The 19,626-nt window shown below is 37.7% G+C and overlaps 1 protein-coding gene across 8 annotated transcripts in view; it reads left to right on the top strand.

The window, feature by feature from the left end:
* DOCK10 (dedicator of cytokinesis 10) overlaps positions 1–19,626 on the top strand; it is a 206,410-nt gene that overhangs the window by 23,716 nt on the left and 163,068 nt on the right. The window lies entirely within an intron of this gene.

Raw genomic sequence — 19,626 nt, 5'->3', positions numbered from 1 at the left:
CTATGTCTCTGCATCCTCTCCAACCCTTATTATTTTCAAGTTTTTTAATTGCAACCGTTCTAATGGGTGTGAAATGATATCTCATTGTGGCTTTCATCTGCATTTCCCTGATGGCTAATAATGTTCAACAGCTTTGCATATGCTTTCTGGCCATTCTTACATCTTCTTTGGACAGATGTCTATTCACGTCTTTTGTCCATTTTTTAATTGGGTTGTTTTGTTTGTTAAATTGAAAAACTTCTTCACATATTCTAGATATTAAGTCTATATCAGATATGTGGTTTCCAAATATTTTCTCCCATTGTGTAGATTGTCATTTTACTTTCATGATAAATTCTTTTGAGGCACAAATGTTTTTAATTTTGATAAGGTCCAATTTATTTTTCTTTTGTTGCTTGTGCCTTGGGTATAAAGTCTAAGAAACCGTTGCTTAACACAAGGTCTTCAACATGCTTCCCTACATTTTCTTCTAGAGGTTTGATATTTCTAACCTTTATATTTAGGTTTTTGATCCATTTTGAGTTGATTTTTGTATATGGCGTGAGGTAGAGGCCCTCCTTTTTTTTTTTTTTTTTTTTTTTTTTTTGCAAATGGAGATCCAGTTTTCCCAGCACCATCTATTGAAGAGACTGTTCTTTCCCAATTGAGTGGTCTTTGCCACCTTGTCAAAACTCAGTTGGCCATGAATTTGAGGATTGATTTCTGAGCTCTCAATTTGGTTCCATTGGTCCATATGACTGTCCCTGTTCCAGTACCATGCTGTTTTGATTACTGTGGCTTTGTAGTAAGCTTTAAGATCTGGAAGTGTGAGAATTCCAACTTCATTCTTCTATTTCAAGATGCCTTTAGCTATTTGGGACCTCTACCCTTCCATATAAATTCGAGGATTGGCTTTTCTGTTTCTGCAAAGAAGGGTGTTGGATGTTTGTGTGCTTTTGCCATGTAGTTACATAGTTGGATAAAGACTGGTATGCTACTACATTCATTAGTCTGGTAACCAGATTTTAAATGGAGCCCTGCGTGTATTGGGAAAGTAATCTACCACCTTAATTTAGACACTTAAGATTAAATTTGTTATTTAAGAACCTTGTACAGGTAAGACCAATGAAGACAGATTTCTTGAGGTAGAATTCATAAATTGTGACAGATACCATCTTGTTCAGTCACTCACCTACCAGCACTAAATATCCAACTATCATTATTTCCCAAAGAAATCCACTCAATATCAAATGTATTAAATGAAGCTGTGTGCTGAGGGCCACATAGTAAGTGGGAAATTGTGGGTAGGGGCAGGGGGGGTTACAGGAGGTAAAGACTCTTAGGAAGAGAAGAGCAAGGTCTCTCATCTCCTACTGCGAAACCCTTTCTGGCAGAGACATGCTTGCTTAACCCCAGACCCTGCCCTGCATTGGCTTATCTTGCGCTTAGATTCAAATTCCCTATAGTTTTATGAATCTGAAGTTTTAACTATTTTCTGTTCCTAGAGGTTATTTTCTAATGTTCTTTTTTAAATACCACATGGGAATTATGTCTGTCAGTAAAAATTTTAAACATGTCATTTTCTACTAGCTGTCTCCCTGCCATTTTTGCTTTATGCATGCTGAATTTCCCAGCAAACACCCCCTTTTTTTGTGCATAGTTGTGGTCATAATCTAACATTGTTTTATTTCCCAGTGATTTTCTGACTCCATATTCAAAGGTTTAGATTTAGGTGAATCCCCTCAAAATTCAGCTAGTGATTTCTATTTAGATGTTTTTCCAAAATACATGATAAATAGGCATTGGATAAATGCATTTGCAGAAGGGGAAAAATCCTAAGCAGAATAAAACCTCTCTGTTGCTTTCTCATATTTTTTAAATTGTAGAAGAGTACACGCTCTGTGAAAATTTTAAATAATGCATATTGACATAAGGTAAAAAGTTAAGTGTTTGAGGGGTTTTCTTAAAACCCTTTCCTATACATACCCACACCTCTGAAATCCCTAGGAATAACCATTAGTAACACTTACATGTATATGTATGTATAATATTCTAGTTTTACAAAATGGAATTATATGTTACTTAGCAGGTGGCTCACCAAGGCAAGGTCTCTTTAATCACAAAATTAAGCATGATCATGGCCCAGTATGTGTGGACACGGAGCCAGTTTTTGGTTAATTTCCTACTGTAATTTGGTAAGGAGGCCTCTTATAGTCACTGAAACTTTTTGTCAAGTAGGATGGAAACTCCAGATTCCTGACTGAAAAAAGAACACAAAAGAGATTTTCGGCATGTCTTACACAATGCCAAGCCATCAGCTAAAAAATTAAATTTTTACTTATTATGGAGATCTCAACCATATGAAGGCAAACTTTTTAACATTGGCTATGTCTGGAAAACAGACTGAACTTTATCCTTTTGATTCTGATATTTGATGCTCAATGAGACATGATCATTTAGTGAGGATTGACGTGAACTCTTAGTTGTTTCAGCATTTATTATACTTTAGACCTAAGAGTTTCCAAAGATGTGTAAATTCTTGCCTCTCTCATCACAGAAACAATTAAATGTGAGCCTCTATTTTTCACCTGAATATCTGCATTAGGATAAAATATTTAACTTTATATTCATAGGCTAGCTGACATTGAAATGTTTATCCATGAAGGAACATGGATAAATAAAATATAATTAGCCATAACCCCAGCAAATGTTAAAGTCTGGTTCCAAAGAAACGCGTATTATAGCCCATTATACTCTTTGTCACACGTAGCATTTTTCTGCATCTTTAAAATGAGTTATTTTCCTCTTTCTCAAGGATGATGGGTGATAATTAGTCAGTCAGATTTAAAGACTGTGTGATTGATTTTATGGTTCACACATCAGTATTACTGACATCCAGAAGGAGGAAATAAAGACAAGATTTCTAGGAAAGAGAGGTAAGACAAACATCTTCCTTTTGTTGCCTGGCACTTACAGTTGCGCAAAAGTAGACAATCAGTCTCATAACAATCTTAATAGGCCATCAGGTATTTAGGGATAGTTATTTTGTATATTCACAATAGCATGTCTTAGGGTGCAAAGAAGCCATGTTTTATAAAATAGGGTTGTTTTTCTGTAGTGAGATCAAGGTAAAGAGTTAGGGCCACAATTGTGTATCATCTGTCTGTGCTTTTGCCAGCTGCTCACGCAATTTTTAGGCATCAAGAATATTAGGGCTTTCACAAATGTCTTTCAAAAGAATGTGGAGGTAGAGAGAGGGCTGAGAGTGCATGCTGTATATAGGCTGAGCACTTTTTAATATTTGCCAAATATCTGAAGAGTCTGTTGTGCCCATTTGCATTTTTACAGGGTAATGTTAATCAATGAGTTCAATTCTGCTATAAATAGGAAGTAATTACATTCCCTGGAAGCCACAGTGGCGTGGTTAGTAATACATTCCGATTTCCAAAAAGCATATCACTCGGCACTTAAATATGGCTCTTCGAAAAGTATGCTTTTTGTATGCAAAAGCGTAGTTGAATCAAAATTCATTTCCCTGAAAATAATCCTGTGTGAAAGAAAAGAGTATAAAGTTTATATAATCCCTTCCTGAATAAATGGATACGATTCAAGTTTCTTCATTAAGCATTTCAAATCAGGTCTCAAGAAAGAGAGCGCTTTAGGCTTCAGAGTGAAATGTGCTGTGTGGAAGTTTTGGGGAAGTCAGTTAAATTATTAATAATTGTGGAGCACCTGCTATATTCAAGTTCTCAAACTAAGCTCTCTAAAGAATAGAAAGGTAATTAAGCAACTAGCTCTGTGTGTAAGAAGGTACTGCAGCAATAGGGCAATTGTCCTAAACCAAGTGAATACAACCCAAAGAGAAATAAGATAATTACCACTACAGAAGCACAAAGAAGTACCATGAGTTTCAACACAGGAATAAGAAAAACAAGAATCCATCCAAGAAGGGCTGGAGTATGAGTTTTATGCATAATCTCCTGGAAGATGAGGCCAGAGAAGTAGATTGCAATGTTGTGTGTGAACATTGCAGTGTTGTGTGTGAACATTGCCTTCCCCTGGAAGGGTGCCTAACAATGCCTGTTCTTGGGCATTTGATGAGTAAATATTCATGCAATGTTTCCTTCATGCCAGATTATGCTCTGTCTCCCATACAACACGAAATTTCAGCACTTTTTGGATTCTGACCATACCTCCTTGAACTTTGTACACACTATGAAGTTAAAGCACTTGCCAGTGAATAAGCCATCTACTCCATATACAAAAAATGTTGAGTTGTTATGTTACGGGGAAAATATGCATCATCACAACCAGAGTATAATTGTTTTCTAAAATCAACTTAATATTTATTAATATTTTTTCAAGCAATTAAAAATTGGTTAATAAGTGACCTTGTCTTCTACCAAAAAAGTTTCTCTTTTTTTAATGTAATCATATTGAAATAAACTCTCAGGGAGAAGTGTTTCTGCTGTGGACATTCACACTAGAAATAATTTGGCAATATAAGAGGGCCTTGCTCTATCCTTGATCATTTTGAATGCTCCTTCTCCTGGTCTTGTTTCCATGAAGTATGTGTTCTAACAACCTTCTACAAGGTACAGTGGCTGAAGGGAGAAGAAAAAGAAAATAAATGAATGGAGGGAGTTCTGCATTTTTTGAGGGCATGTTGCCAAAAGGGAAAATTAAAACTTTAATTTGTTGATGATATTCCAGAGCAGTAGTCACCTTTCCTTAGAAATATTTAAACCTGTGGGAAAAAAAAAACCAAACACGATTTCATTCCTGGCTCCATGATTCTTGTATGTCTTTAAGCCCTCAAGAAGGAATTTTCGGTGAAAGAGTCAGATGGAATCTATTTCAAAGAATTTTATTCTTTTAAAAATCAGGCTGTATAGAATAAACTTTGGCATTTAGAAAATAAAAGACATTAACTTTTCATGGGTTTCCAAATACTTTCTTTCTTATATCAGCTTATAATATATTTTAAAGTGTTTTCTAACTCACTATACATTCTAGAGCATATTTTTAAATTATTCCATCCTAAATGCAGACAGTCTTCTAAATTTTACCAAGGAAAACTCCCACAATCTAATCCTCTGCAATCCTGCATTTAAATCCTTCTTTTAAGTATCAAATTGCAAATAGATATTGTAAAAATCTAATATGTAGGAAATAACTCTTTCATAAAAATGAATTCCAGACCAAATTCTAAAAGCAGGATGACTCTAGACTGAATTGTCTTTCTCCCTTGAGACTTAGCTGGTTGGGTTCCCCACTCCACACCTACCACAGACACAAAGTGCCTCCTTGCCTTTTTGAACCTTCTCATCCTGTTTTCCTCTGTAGCATACATATCCATATGTGTATGCTATATTATGTCCTGAAATTATTTCCAGGCACCAGAAAACAAATGGGAATTGGAATAAGGAGAGATACCTTTCAGAGTCAAATAGTTCTTTCCTGAATTAAACCACATAGGAATAACCTGTGCTCCCAAACAGAAGGGCAACCTTATTAAATTTTATGACAGTAGGTGAATCCAAGTTTGGGAAGTTAATAATTGTTCATTGCTAATGGTTTACCAGAATAATTTGAGAAAAAAATGGATTGACCCTGAACTGGAGAATTTCAGAAGTTCATTATAACCCTGATTTTCCCCTTCCTAACAGCTTACATCTTTTTGTTGTGGTGGTGATTACTGTTATCCTTGTTGAAAACTATTTCCTGTTCTACAATTACACTAACAAATTTTTCAGTTACTTGCCTTTCACAGTTGAGGAAAAGTGGGCAAATGCCAGATTTTCATTGACATTCTTCACCTTTTTTCATGATTATGTACATATTTCACGCATTTTTGTTTGCAGAGGGCAGAATTTGATGTACCATCCAATTGACTATTAAAATGGTGAAGCTAAGCATTTGTCATTTAATAGAAAAGATGCTAGCAAAAAAAAAGTCTTGGCATCATATTTGGATTCTACTCCTAAGGCAATTTAAAGTTGTGTGGTTGAGTGGGGAGAGCAGAGAGCCCAGAAAGCTATTCAGATGGGAGACTGGTTAGTTTCATGGAGGGTTGATTCCTTGCTCTGCCTTGGCCACCCCAGCAGGAAAACTACGATTATGGAAATGATGGAATATAAGATAAATGGCCTTGGTGCTTTGGTGGAAAGCTTTCTGGGATAAATATATTACTAAATAATCTCCTAAACATTAGTAGGAGAAAAACCATCTTGACCATCTAGTCACTAGAGACTGGGAAGTATGAAAGAATCCTCTCTTTACCATCGTTCAAAATGTAAGAAAAATGCAAAAAAAAAACCATATCTGGAAATAGTTCTGTAAAGTTATTAAATTATTCAAAAGACTTTTGTGGTCTTTTGTCATCATGTTCATCTGATTACCAATACAGGGACCCTGTATGAAGAAATGAGAATAGTATCCCATTAGTTTTCCAAGGAAGGAAATAAAAACATTTGTTAAGCTTTCATAGTCATCTTCTCATGACATAATAGGGGTTAGAGCTATCAAATGCATAGGAGATTATTTACAATCTGTCATCGTTATTTTATTGAATGAGGAAAATGATCAACTCACATGCAGACTTCCTTAACCAGACAACTGGCATTTCTAAAATGCATGTTGGAGATCATTTTAAATTTATAGACAAATAACTTAGAAATATTGTGAGTAACCTTTCATATTAAAGCTCTTCTCTTCCTTTCATTCATAATATAAAATTACTATTTGAAAAAGAATGTTTACTTCCCCTTCAGAACAAATATCTCTCCACTTCTTAGAAGTTTTGTTTTGCTTATCATGTTCCCATCATTTACATGAAGAGGTGTTGAACTGTGCCATTAATTGCCACACCAAATTCCCACACAAGCTGACCTTGTGTCTAAATGTTTTTTATTTTCTTAAAAATTAAAGAAGAAATTTAGTGCAGTATAATGCTGACTATGACTTAATCAATATGAGAAATATTCTCTTGTTCTGTACACTCAAGGTGGGGACGTTCTGGTTAGGAGTGTTAGAACACAAATGTAGTTTTATTACTACATTGAAAATATTGGCACATTATTCACCTTTGGGGAATCCTCAGGTGTAAATTTTCGATCAGCTATATACCCAACTTAACCGCAAATATTTCAAAAGTAGAAACCTTTAGCTTTTAGCTTTTGTTGTCCAATGTAGGGGGATCAAGTAAGACTTCGACCAAATTCCCAGTCACAAGAGCCGTACTAAAAGAGATTATCGTACATGTAACTTGAAGTCAAGGATCTCAAACTCAAATGCATACAGGCCATGCAGGGAACAAAGCGAAGCAGGCTAGGAAAGAGACAACTTTTCTTCAACTGTCATGGGGAACATAGAAAGTTAGAGAAAGCATGTCCCATCCAACATGTATGGCCCCTAAACAGCTTGGGTCAGTTGTTTCCATGTCGGGAGGTGGGGTCAATATGGTCAAATCTTGGATTTTCCAAGAAAAGCTGGTAACCAGGAATTTTATGTAAAATCTCCTGATATTTAAATGCTAACAATTAATTAAAATATTTTAACACACTGTTGGCATAAAAAAGCAATTGTGGGGACAGGTTGAATAATAAGCTGCAAAACTGTGACTCTTGTAACATTTTATCTGAGTTTTACTTAAATTCACTGTTCTTCTCTAAAGAACTGGTGAGAACGATAATGCCTACAATACACTACAACATATTTGATCTGAGTGGGAAATGACTTTGATGTTAATAAAAATACAGGCTAAGGATTATGTTTTGACTCTGAGAAACGTGCACTTGGCTTCCGATTCAGAAAGATTTTCCACAGATATAATTGAATAATAAGTTGGGCTATCCTTTCTTGACTATAAAACAATAATAGGGGAATATGATAAATATATGACACAATTTAATTTTCAGCAACGTAATGCAAGTAGAAGATGTGGATATTAATGCATCAAAAGCAACTAATCCTTTTAGAAATCTGTTTACAAACCAGAGATATCATCAGGTTCTGAAGGGTGGGGCTGGGGTCTGGGGATAGAGGGCAGACTGAGATGTTGCATATTTTCACCTTAACTGGGTCATGAATTATTTTCTGGGCTGACTAAAGTGTTTGTTCAGTGCTTACTACAAAACCATGAAAATTTGTCTGCGCCTCATGCTATTAGGCTGAGGTTTCACAGTGGCCCAGTAAAGCCAAAGCCACATAGCTGAATTTCTCTAGTTTTGGCAAATCACTTGAAGGGTGTACTTAAGTTCTGAATTCCCCTGACTGATATGCGTGAATACCTTGGTCATATTGCTGTGAAAAGTCAGACCCTGAAGAGATGGGCAACCACTAACTCCTAAGAAGCAACAGGCCCTAAATAGGGGCAGGTTCACAGGTCTTACTCCGAAACCTGTCAACCAGGACCACAAAGTCAACTTTTTGTTTTAGTACCAATAAAACCCAGCATCGGCCCTAGTCCAGACTTCCTTGCTTCCTCACGTAAACTCCTGTAATTTCTGTCTACCCCTGAGAAGACGGTACTGCCATCTTCTCTTGCTAAAACATTTAAAATTTGGGCAACACTAGTATAGTCAAGGTTATGCTATTTGAGACATGCAAGCTGGGAATGGAATGGACAAACCTGCCTTTATGAAGGAAAATTGTACTATGAGAAGGATGGTTAAAAGAAAATATATAACCATTAAAGTTTAGTGATGGATTGGCTGTGGAGATGAGGGAGAGGGGAAGGAAAAAATGAGATCAGGTTTCCAATTTCTCAACTAGGAGGAAGATGATGCTATTACCATAACGATAAAGTTTTACAGAAAACTATCTGGAAGGAAAGATAATGAGTTTTTTGTTTGTTTTTTAGTGATTTCTAATATGGACCTCCCATTACAGCATTTGCCAAACCATCCCCTCCAAGCTCTGTGAAGGCAAAGACATTATTTTATTTTTCTGGATATCCTCAGTATTTAGCACAATATCTCTACCTATTTTTGAAGTAAATAAAGTAAAAATAGTTGCAAGCAGTTATATGGTTGCAAACAGAAATTGACCTTAGCTAAGTTAAGGGGAAAAGAAATAAAGGTATGGGTAACCCATCGTACTGAAGCAAGAGTTCAGCAGAACTTTAGTAAGCCCAGGGCACTGTCTCTGGGATAAATCACATCTGTTTTCTGCCCTTGTTTCATTCTTCTGAAGGCTCAAATGCAGGGAAGAAACAGTCTGGTTGGTTCAGGTGAGGGCAGGGCACCTTGTTTGGCATGCTAGCACGACTGGGTGCTCTGGAAGGTGAGGGGGGTAGAGGACATGTCCCCCTCAGGAAAAAATCAAGGTTCAGTTACCACAAGGAGGAAGCAATTAAGTATCATACCCATGTTAACTGCTCTTTTCTCCCAAAAGACTCAAAGCTCACGTTTTTATATAAAGTCTCCGCCTTGGCAGTGGGCACATGAAATCAGTCCAAAGAGCCACAGTGGGGGAAAATTAAACAGCAGGCATTTGAAAGGACTGGTTTCCCAGTGTTGGCTCCTTTTTCTGCAGCTGCGCTCAAGGCAAAATTACTATATGAACAAAAATCTGAATTTTCAGATTCAACCAAGATGATTCTAGCAAAATAAGTGGGTGTGAAAACAGTGCCAAAATTCTTTTCAATCCTGTGTTCATAAACCATGTCAAGGGCAATGTCATTTAGTGAGAAGGCACAGCTGTTTACTTAAGAAATGAAACCTAGTGCGAACAGGGAATGAGGGGCAGGGAGCATTTTTCGGGTAGAGCAATTGGACTAGGTTTTGAGAGAGGGGGCTCTGATTCCATATTGTCTTTCTTTTCCAGTTGGCACTTTAGGTTAAAAAAAAGAAGAAAGAAAAAAGCTTATTCTCTCAGCCCCATCACCAGTCTAACTAAAAATGTATAATACAAGTCATTTTATTTAGAAATGCAAAATCCATAGAATTTTAGAGATGAGAAGGACTGTAGGATATCAAGGTCCAGAGAGGTTATTGTTTTGCCCAAAGTCACTCAGCTCATCAGTGAATGCGTTGGTTCTTGAGTTCAGGCCTCCTGACGGCCAGCCAGTGTGCCCTTCTCACCGTGGACATGGATATACTCTGCAGAAAAGAAAAAAGAAATTACTTCTCTCTGGCAGTCTCCACTCGGTAATGATCAGCATTAACAGATAAGAAATGAACACAAATTCAAGACTGGTTCCTGAAAATGATGACCCTGAATGCCAGAAAAAGCAAGAGAGATGGCAATATTAAATGCTGTCCAAGATCTTTTGATGCAATCTGGATAACGAATCTCCTTCCCCATCCATGTCACCCTTGCAAAAGGGAGCAGAGAGAGATCAAATGTCTCCTTGTCAGTGTACTTTGATACCTTTCTGTGGCCTTAGGAAGTTACGGACAAGGAGAAAAGGAAGATGGAGAAAAAGCCACAAAATCCTTTCTCCTGTTCACGACATCAAACTGGTAATTATAATGTTGGTATTTGCCGCATGCCAGTAGGAGACCTAGCACAGTTGAGACATAAGGACGATACTGTTTACTGCTTTGGGAATTTACAGTCTCACTTAGGCAGAAAACTAATGATGAAAAGATAAAAAAGCTTATGATACTGGTTAAATCTTGGCTCTCATAACTTCCTTGGCATTCGGGTCTTTTGTGTGGGTGAAGGGAGATGACAGAAATGGTATAACTGGAAGCTTTTGTAGTTGAGCGTAGTGGGAATTTAAAAATGAAATACCCAGTGTTGCAAGACAAAACGCGCACAAAGAGGTCAGTTGTGGAGGGTTTGGGTATGCATGGGAGGAGGGGCTAGTTAACCTAATTATCCACATCCAAGCCAAGAGGGTCTCTGACTCCTTCCTTCATTTTTTGGAACTTCTTATACATTTCACTACCACTTTCAAAGCTGCCGGTGCCCTGTCTTGGTCCCTACTTCTCCCCTGCTGATGTTCATTTCCTTAATAGTTAGGACCACCCTCCACCCCTCAATACATACATGGTAGCAGCCCAGCTCTAGACCACCTCCTCTACAGAATTGCCTCATAATCATACGTATAACTACCATTCATTGATCACTGAACATTTTATTATAATCCAGTGCCTGGAATAAACAACACCCAGTGGTCATGGTACTATGTTTATTCTCATTTTACAGATGGGGAAACTAGAGTTTAGAGTGATTGGATAACTTGTCCAGAGGCTCCCAGCAAGTAAGTGAGAAGGCCAGAAATCAAACTCAGGCAGACGTGCTCCAGCGTAGTGAACTTAACTACGATAGTAAATACCAAATTCCCAACTTCATCGTTCACCCGATTAAAATGTTTACCTTTGCCCCCAGTTCCTTGGGGATTTGCCTAAGTGTCCAGCTGGCATCCTCTGATAACATCATGCTATGTTATTGAAAATTATAATAATTTTGTATCTCTTCTGGGCAAATAACAGCTGCATTTTAATAGGAATAGCCAAGAAACAAGATACCTGGGCTCATAGGCTGTTTCCAATGGTGGGATGTTGAGGCATATTAAAAAGTGAGAGAGGGATCTATTTGAAGACCACTATTCCTGAGGATTTTACAAGCAAGTGATTGCCCACTTGAGTTTCATCTGGCAGATCACTGGCCCCAACAACCATCATCAAAGAAACATCAAGGCAGATTTAGATCATTGGTTCTCAGAGGCGATTTTGTCCCCTGGAGATCATTTGGCAATGTCTGCAATGTCTGGAGTCATTTCTTGTTGTCAAAACTGGAAGGGGGTCTACTGGCATCTAGTGGGTAGAGGCCAGGGATGCTGCTAAACACCCTACAATGCACAGGACAGTCTCCCCTAAAAAGAATAATTATTGGGCCCAGAATGTCAGTAGTGTTCCTGTTGAAAAACCCTGATTTAGACAATAACTGATAGAAATGACAAGCTGATCAGGGTTACAAAAGTCTGAGTAGAGAAATGGTCATTGAAGACGAAATGTAGTGAAATGGGAAGACAGATTGGATCAGTAGAGGAGGAGCTGGGAGCAGGTCTTGGACTCAGTTGCTGATGACTGGTTTCACTCCAGCAATTTTCCCCTATCTCCCAAACATCCAGGGTAGTGTAACTGGTTGGTTAAATCTGCCTGATTGAGTATGTGTAAGAAAAAGAAGATATTTCCATTTATAAATGAGATCTCAGTCCAGTATAAAAAGCAATTATATGGTTTTCTACCTTAAGAAAACTACTAGGTAAACCAGTTTCTGAGTCATTGCTTCCCAGAGTGTGGTCTGCCTATCACCTTCAAATTAATCACCTGGATGCTTGTTTTGAGGCCAGATAATTGGGCCCCATATCTGACCTGCTGAGATCCTGGATCTCAGGAATCCACGTTTTTCTCCTCCTCCCCATGACTCTTAGGCACAATGTAGGAACTCAACTCTTGGAGATTTTTTTAATTATAGTGGCTTTCAAATTCCTACCACTGTCCAAGCCTGACTCAAGTCTTACTACCTACATGAAGGCTTCCTCAACCAACATAGCACTCTCATCTGTTTTTTAGTCTTGTGGGTCATTTCTTTCATTTGTCACTCAGCTTCTACCTTCTTGTATTTCCATTGATTGTTTTATGTGTATGAACATATCCCTACATAGATTGTGCATGGGCTCTCTGTCTTAATCCTGTCTGTCACTAATGTTCGACAAAGAGTCAAAGCTTCTCAACATTTTTTCCCATTCTTATAAACCCAATTAAAAATGTCCTGGCACCCTTACTAGAATTATCCAATCCCTGTTGCTTTTGACCTTCTTGCCTACCTGGTGAGGTGCAGAACAGATAGCAAGAGGCTAATTTGTCCTTTAGTTGGGGACCTTCGAGCTTCCGCACATCAAAAGGTCAAGACTTTACTTCAGTGCATAGAACTAAATGAAGGAAACCCAACAATTAATTCTCGGCAAAACACAAAGATGCTCTTGATTGAAAAGCCAAGACCCTTCCGTTATTGTTCAATTTCCACAATGCCTTAAAAGCACAAATGCATTCTGATGCCATTACAGAAATGGTTTGTGGAACTGGCTGGTTACAGAGATTACACCTGGGCCAACAGTCTGGTCCACTAGCAAGCAACTATTAGTCTGAATAGCCAGTGTGCTTGCTCAGGGTTTTGTATTTACACAATTTGTTTCCTCATCAAAAATTCTTAGCAAGGAATGCTTTGTTGCCCTCTGTAAAGACACATCCTTCTTCAGTAGAAAGGCCATCACAAGAATGAAACATGGAATGCTAATGCTATATATTTTAACCAATTTTCCGTTAAAGCTTCGCAGCTATGAAAGACCTAGATCTCCTCATAAAGCTGTTGTGCAATGTGATTTTAAGGGTAATTATTAAATAGTGGGCGACATTCATATTGAAAGCAAGGTAATTAACAATTGGAATGAATACAAGAGGGCAATTTTAGGTACTTGTTCTATTTGAAAAGAAATCACTCTGGTCTGTACTTATCTTTGCCAGCAGTGAGAAGCTAGAATGGATACTAGCCAGCAAGCAGAGAGAATGCCTCTGTCTCTAAAGGAAAATGACTGTCCCATGATAGCTCCTACATGATAAAAGGTGATAGCATTGATTCACAGTCCCTCAAACCCAGCTTCAGGGAGTCTATATTTGCACGCCCTTACCAGATAATTTGTGGGAGTAATGATTTGGTTTAACCCAGAATACCATTTAGTCTTCTTTAAAAGAGAAAGGAATAATATTCTAGTGGATTTTTTTTTCCCCTTTTGGTTTGGTTATTTTTTTTATTGGCAGGGGTGGGGGGTGGGTAGCACTATTTTCTAGATGAAGAATTAGCTTCATGACTTTTTAAAGAAAATTAACAATCTAACTGGATATATTTGTATGAAACATCAGCTTGAAAAATCATATAATAGCTGTGATATTTTTGTTGTTGTTGTTGTCATTGTTATGGCACTTTGAAGTGAAGGGATGTGGGTTAGAGCCTGGCCTCCTTAAGAATGAGTGTTTGTAGCTTGGGGATTATCCATTTTTACAATAGACCAGACTGCAGCTGGAAATATTAAATTGCATGGTTTTGTGCCTTTACAGTAAAGCAGCAAACACTTCAAGAAATAAATACTCATCAGGAAATTGAGAAAATAGTAAACTCTAACATCAGTATTTCTCATGTTCCAAATATTGTAATAAGATTTTTATTGGTAAGATATATTAATATCTTTGGGCTACAAAGATTTTTCTGGAGTCGGAAGCTCATGACCACTGTTAAAGTCCTCTGGAAGAAAAGTGTAATCTCTCCTGATTGCTGCTGAAGTCTAGGATGAGCTCACTAACCTCTATAAGAAATGAGGTCCTTATCCCCCTACCCCCCTTCAAATCCTGATTGAGAATTTCCTCCGCCTGAGTCCTATTTAAATTCAATAATGTAAACAGATATCATTACAATTTAATACATGTCTATGTATTAAATTAAATGACTGGAATACAATATATTATTTTAAGGCAATAACAAGAAGTTTTATCTCTGTGCACATGTGCATACACACAAACCACAGTCAGTTTTTATCTTTTACATTTTTTTGGTATGTCTATAGTCAGCCCAAGTGTGATTCTTAATACATGACACTATTTGTTTTCCATGAAATTTCTAAATATTTTAGACTAAAACAAATGATATTTGGACTATGGGGTCAACTGACAGGAAAAAAAATTATGGTAGTCCACAGATATTGCCATTGAAACCTCTACATTTAGAGATATGAAGTTTTGCTTTGTTCGTTTAAACTCCCCCAGAGAAATCTAAGGCTCTCTCATGGGTAACTGGGAGCTGTTATATCTGAGTTGACCTTTCTAACAGGAAGTAAGGAGCCTCAGTGCTACTAACTTTAAGAGCATTTCTGCCAGGGTCAGGAGAGACCACATTGGAGAAGAAAGTAGCTACTTGCTGCTTTACTTCCTTTAGACAAAGTGCACAGTGGTGAGCTAAACCTGTAGATGAACCAGCTTTGTTTTTTGCTGTGAGGGAAGGAATGGCTGTGTAGCAGACAAACCTGCTGGCAAAGGGAAAATCTGCTGGAAACAGAAGAGAAAAAATGAAAAGAAAATGGGTTATCTAAGTGGTACCTAACAATTGAGTGATAAACACTGTGTTGTAAAGTATAACAGGTGAAATAAACTGTAATCAAGAGTTTGTAAATAAAGGTAGACAAAAATGAATAGGAAGTGCTTTACCAGTTGCTTAAATTAGAATTTGTGGGTTCAAATTATATCATGTGTCGTTTTCTAAATCTTAACCACCAAGTTTTCAGTTACTCTAAATTCCCAAGGGTACTTTTTGGGTAATTTTTATTAGTAGGTTCAGGTGCAGTATTCAGAAAGCCAAGTTTCTGCCCTTCAGTTTTGTAGATTTAGAAATGATGTCACTGCTTATCCAAAAGTAATGCAAACTTAACTGAACGTTTTGATGATCTTCTTATAGCTTATTGCCTTTAGCTTATTGCCTTTCTTTCCAGTGTTTATATATCTGCTTACTTCACCACCACCATTCATCTTACTCGCATCCAATTTTTTTTCTGCTGCCCCTCCCTACAGCAACCACATTTTTCTCTCACATTTTTTTTCACTGCCAACTTTTTTCCAGAACCTGATCTATAAACCAAATTTCTGTTTTCTCCCACTCATTTCTTAGTTCCACTGCAACCTGGATCCCATCTTACCACTAGTGGAAACCACATTCAAAGGCCAACGGTGATCTTCTCACCTACACCCTGTTCTCAGTACATATTTGATGTTAAAAATATTTTTCAAAGACAAACTGCAGTCCAGAACAGGGCAGTGATGTAGGCAGAATTTTGAAGATGCCCATCCAAAATCCCCATTCCATGGTGATTCAGTCAACCACTAATGTAGGCACTGCTGTGAAGGAGCTTTGCAAATGTAATTAAAGTTGTGGACCTTAAAATTAGGAGATTATCCTGAATTATTTGGGTGGACACAACCAAACCATTCGAGTTCTTGAAAACCAAGAATTTTATCTGGCTAGAGTAAAGAGATACAGCAGAAGAGATGTGTTGGAAAAATGAAACTGAAAGAGAAGTCAGAGAGATTCAAAGTGTGAAAAAGATTGAACCCAAATCACTGTTGCTAGTTTAGAATGGGGCCACGAGCCATGGAATGTAGATCACCTCTGGAAGCTGAGAAGGACCTGTGGCTGACAGCAAAGAAACGGGGACTTCGGTTTTCTTGGACTGAATTCTGGCAACAACCTGATTGAACCTGGAAATGGATTCTCCCCTAGAGCCTCCAGAAAGGGGTGCAGCCCCAATGACACCTTGATTTTGGCCTTTTGAGACTTGAAGAGGAGAATCAGCTGAACCGCATGTGCCCAGACTTCTGACCTTTGATAACTCTGAGATAATAGATGATTTTTTTTTTTAAGCTGCTCAATTTGTGGTAATTTGTTATGGCAGCAATAGAAAACTAATACAGATTTTTCTATTGAGAAATTTTCCTCAGACTTCTGTCATCTTAGCTTTCAAATTCCTATTTCTTCTAAAACATGGTTAAGACTTCCCATATTAACTAACTCCCAAATATCCAGACTCTTATCTATTGAAAATTTTGCAAACTTATTCTCTCTGTCTGGACACCATAGGACCAGACTTTGAAAACATATATAAGAATGTGTGTGTTTGTGTATTTCATATATACATGTATATATGTATAGGTATTTAAGTATGTATGCATATACATAAATACATATCTATATAGCACTTGGTATATATCACTCATATTCAATAAATAGCAATGCACACATATGAATCCTAGCTAGTAAATATACACATACATGTATTTTTATTCAGTGCCAGGCACTATCATATATTATTTCACAATAACCCTACAAGGTATATACTGTCTGCTCCAGTTTACATATAAGGAACAGGCAAAGAAAGGTCAAGTAAGTTACTTGAGGTCATTCAATTTAATAGGTGGCTGGAGAGTATTCAAACACAGGTCTCTCTCTTTCTTTTTTTTTTTTATTAAATTCAGTTTTACTGAGATATATTCACATATCATACAATCACCCATGGTGTACAATCAACTGTTTACAGTACCATCATATAGTTGTGCATTCATCACTCCAATCTATTTTTGAACATTTTCCTTACATCAGAAAGAATCAGAATAAGAATAAAAAATTAAAGTAAAAAAGAACACCCAAATCATCCCCCACATCCCACCCTATTTTTCACTTATTTTTTTGTCCCCATTTTTCTACTAAACACAGGTCTCTCTTAATCCAATATTACAGAGTCCCTAGATTTTCAGCTTGCTTGTCTCTTACATGGAATCTTTTTGGATGTTCTCAGGCCCTACATCCATCTCTGCCCAGATGGCATACAACACTTTCATTAAATTCCCCTCCCCTAACATCTTGGATACACACTGCTCTGATAACATCCCCTTTACCACTGTGCCTTCTCAATTTCCTAAATTGCCTTCTACCCACCATGTATAAAAGAACTTCAACATATTGGAAGGATGTGTTCTCAATTCTATGCCATTCTGTCCAAAAATTCAATTTATTTTACATCTTTAAGTTTAAGTCTTTCAATGACTTGCAGTTTGCTCGCTCCAGTCCTGACAGTTTCCTGAGTTCCAGGCAGATATATAGCAATAGTGCTGGACATTCCCACTTGTCTGTACTCCTGACACAGCACTCAATGTGTCTAAATAGCATGGCACATTTTTCCTCTCTTAAGTAGCCCTCTCTTCTTATCACTCTATTTCCAGAATCATACTATCTCCATGATACCCAGATTCAAACACCTCCCAGCATCTCTGAACCTCCCCTCTGGTTCAAACATGGACACTGCAGCTGGGTTGCCTGGGTTTAAATCCCAGCTGTGCTTCTTACTTGCTCTGGGACTTGGGGGAAATTGCTTAACTTCTCAGGGCCCAAGTATCTTTCTCCGTAAAATGGGGCTGGTGGTAACAATAATAATAATAACATCTACCTCACAGTCTGTTATGTGGTTCAAATAAGATAGTATACACACTTAGAATAGTCCCTAGCACCTATTAATGGCTCCATAAATGTCAGCTATCATTTTCTATTTAATTGCCAGATCTTTTATTTACAGTCTCCCTGAAGTCTGTGGTTAATTTTCAGTTGCCAAGTTTTCTGCCCTCCATCACTCTAGTTTAACTATGGAATTCATGCAAACTGCCTCTGGATTTTATTACCTGCAATCCAGGTAGCTACCAGATGAGTCTTCCTTATACACTATTTAAATTAGGAAACAAAACCTTTAGTGGTTTGCCATGGCTTTCGGGATAAAATGGAAAGATTTCTACACATTGGCACTCAAGGCCTTCCATGAACCATCCCCTGGCTTCTATTTTCAAATGTTTGTACCTCTCCTCTCCTACTCAACCATTGGCTACAGATAAACTGGACTCCGACTTTCCCTTAAAGTGCTTTATTGCTTGGCTCTTGACTCCTGTAGTAGCTGATAGTTGTACTTCGCATGTACCAGGCAATGTGTTGAGATGGTTAGGAGTGCCGTCTCATTTATCCTCACAACAGTTCTGTGATGTTGGTACTATGCTGCCTCTATGCTAAAGATAAGAAAACTGAAGCCTGGGGAGGTGTGTACCTGGCCAGAGTATCTAATGGAAACTGAATTTGAATCCAAGCTGACTTGAGATACTGTGGCTCTAACCATTGTATCTTGATGCCTTCTCTATACTACATTCTCCTTTCCTACAGTATCTTTTTCCTTCATTCATCTGTTATATGCTTATCTGCTATTTAAAACCTTAGATTCTATTTTTTCTGTAATGTCTTTCCAGACTCCTTTAGATTCTAGTGAACTCCTCCATTAGAAACAAGCTTCCTGAGGCTAGAAAGGGTGTTTTGTATTTCTCATAAATTCCAGCAATGACCTGTGTATAGTACTTAATAAATTTGGAATACTTAATGGTATTGGATTTCTTTTCCAGTGAACTTGACGGTGACTCCTTGTGACTGAGTCAACTATTCTCTGATTTCCCTTTATTGCTGATTCTTGCCCGTTGTCCTAAATAGGTTTTTTTGGTTGCCAATAAGTTTCTGAACTTAAGAAGAGGAATGCTTTAGAAGGATGTTGGGTACCTCACCCAATGCTGGGGAAACAGACTTGTTCTGGAACCAAGGAAGGCAAAGTCCAGTAGCGGTCCCGTTCAATGCCATCCCAGGGAGAACTACATGCTAGGCTGTTACACTTACATCTATCTGACCCAGATCTTTGGCTTGTCTCCCTAAAGATGCAAAGCCCTGGATGGCTATTCATAGGCCCCATGCCATGGTGTTGAGAGACAGAATATCTGACCCACTTTGACTTACATTGTGGGTAACAGACTGTCTCTCAACTGTCTGGGAATTCTCCCCAGATTAGAAGGATGTTTGGTTGGAAAGGTCTTTTATCGTGAAGTGTGCATTCTCATTGTGTCACTTAGAAAAGACTACTTTGTAAACCCATTCTAGGGGTGATTCTCTAACATGCACTCCACCACTCATATATATAAGTGTACTTCTTCAAATAAGACCATTAAATAATTTTATGCAAAGCCAAGCAGTTCACGAGTTTTACAGCTCATATAACTGGAATGCTAATATAAATAA

Source organism: Choloepus didactylus, chromosome 9 (genome assembly GCF_015220235.1).
Source record: "Choloepus didactylus isolate mChoDid1 chromosome 9, mChoDid1.pri, whole genome shotgun sequence".
In the NCBI taxonomy this organism is placed as follows: domain Eukaryota; kingdom Metazoa; phylum Chordata; class Mammalia; order Pilosa; family Megalonychidae; genus Choloepus; species Choloepus didactylus.
Note: the sequence above shows the minus strand (reverse complement) of the source record. Positions and strands in the feature narration are given on the sequence as shown.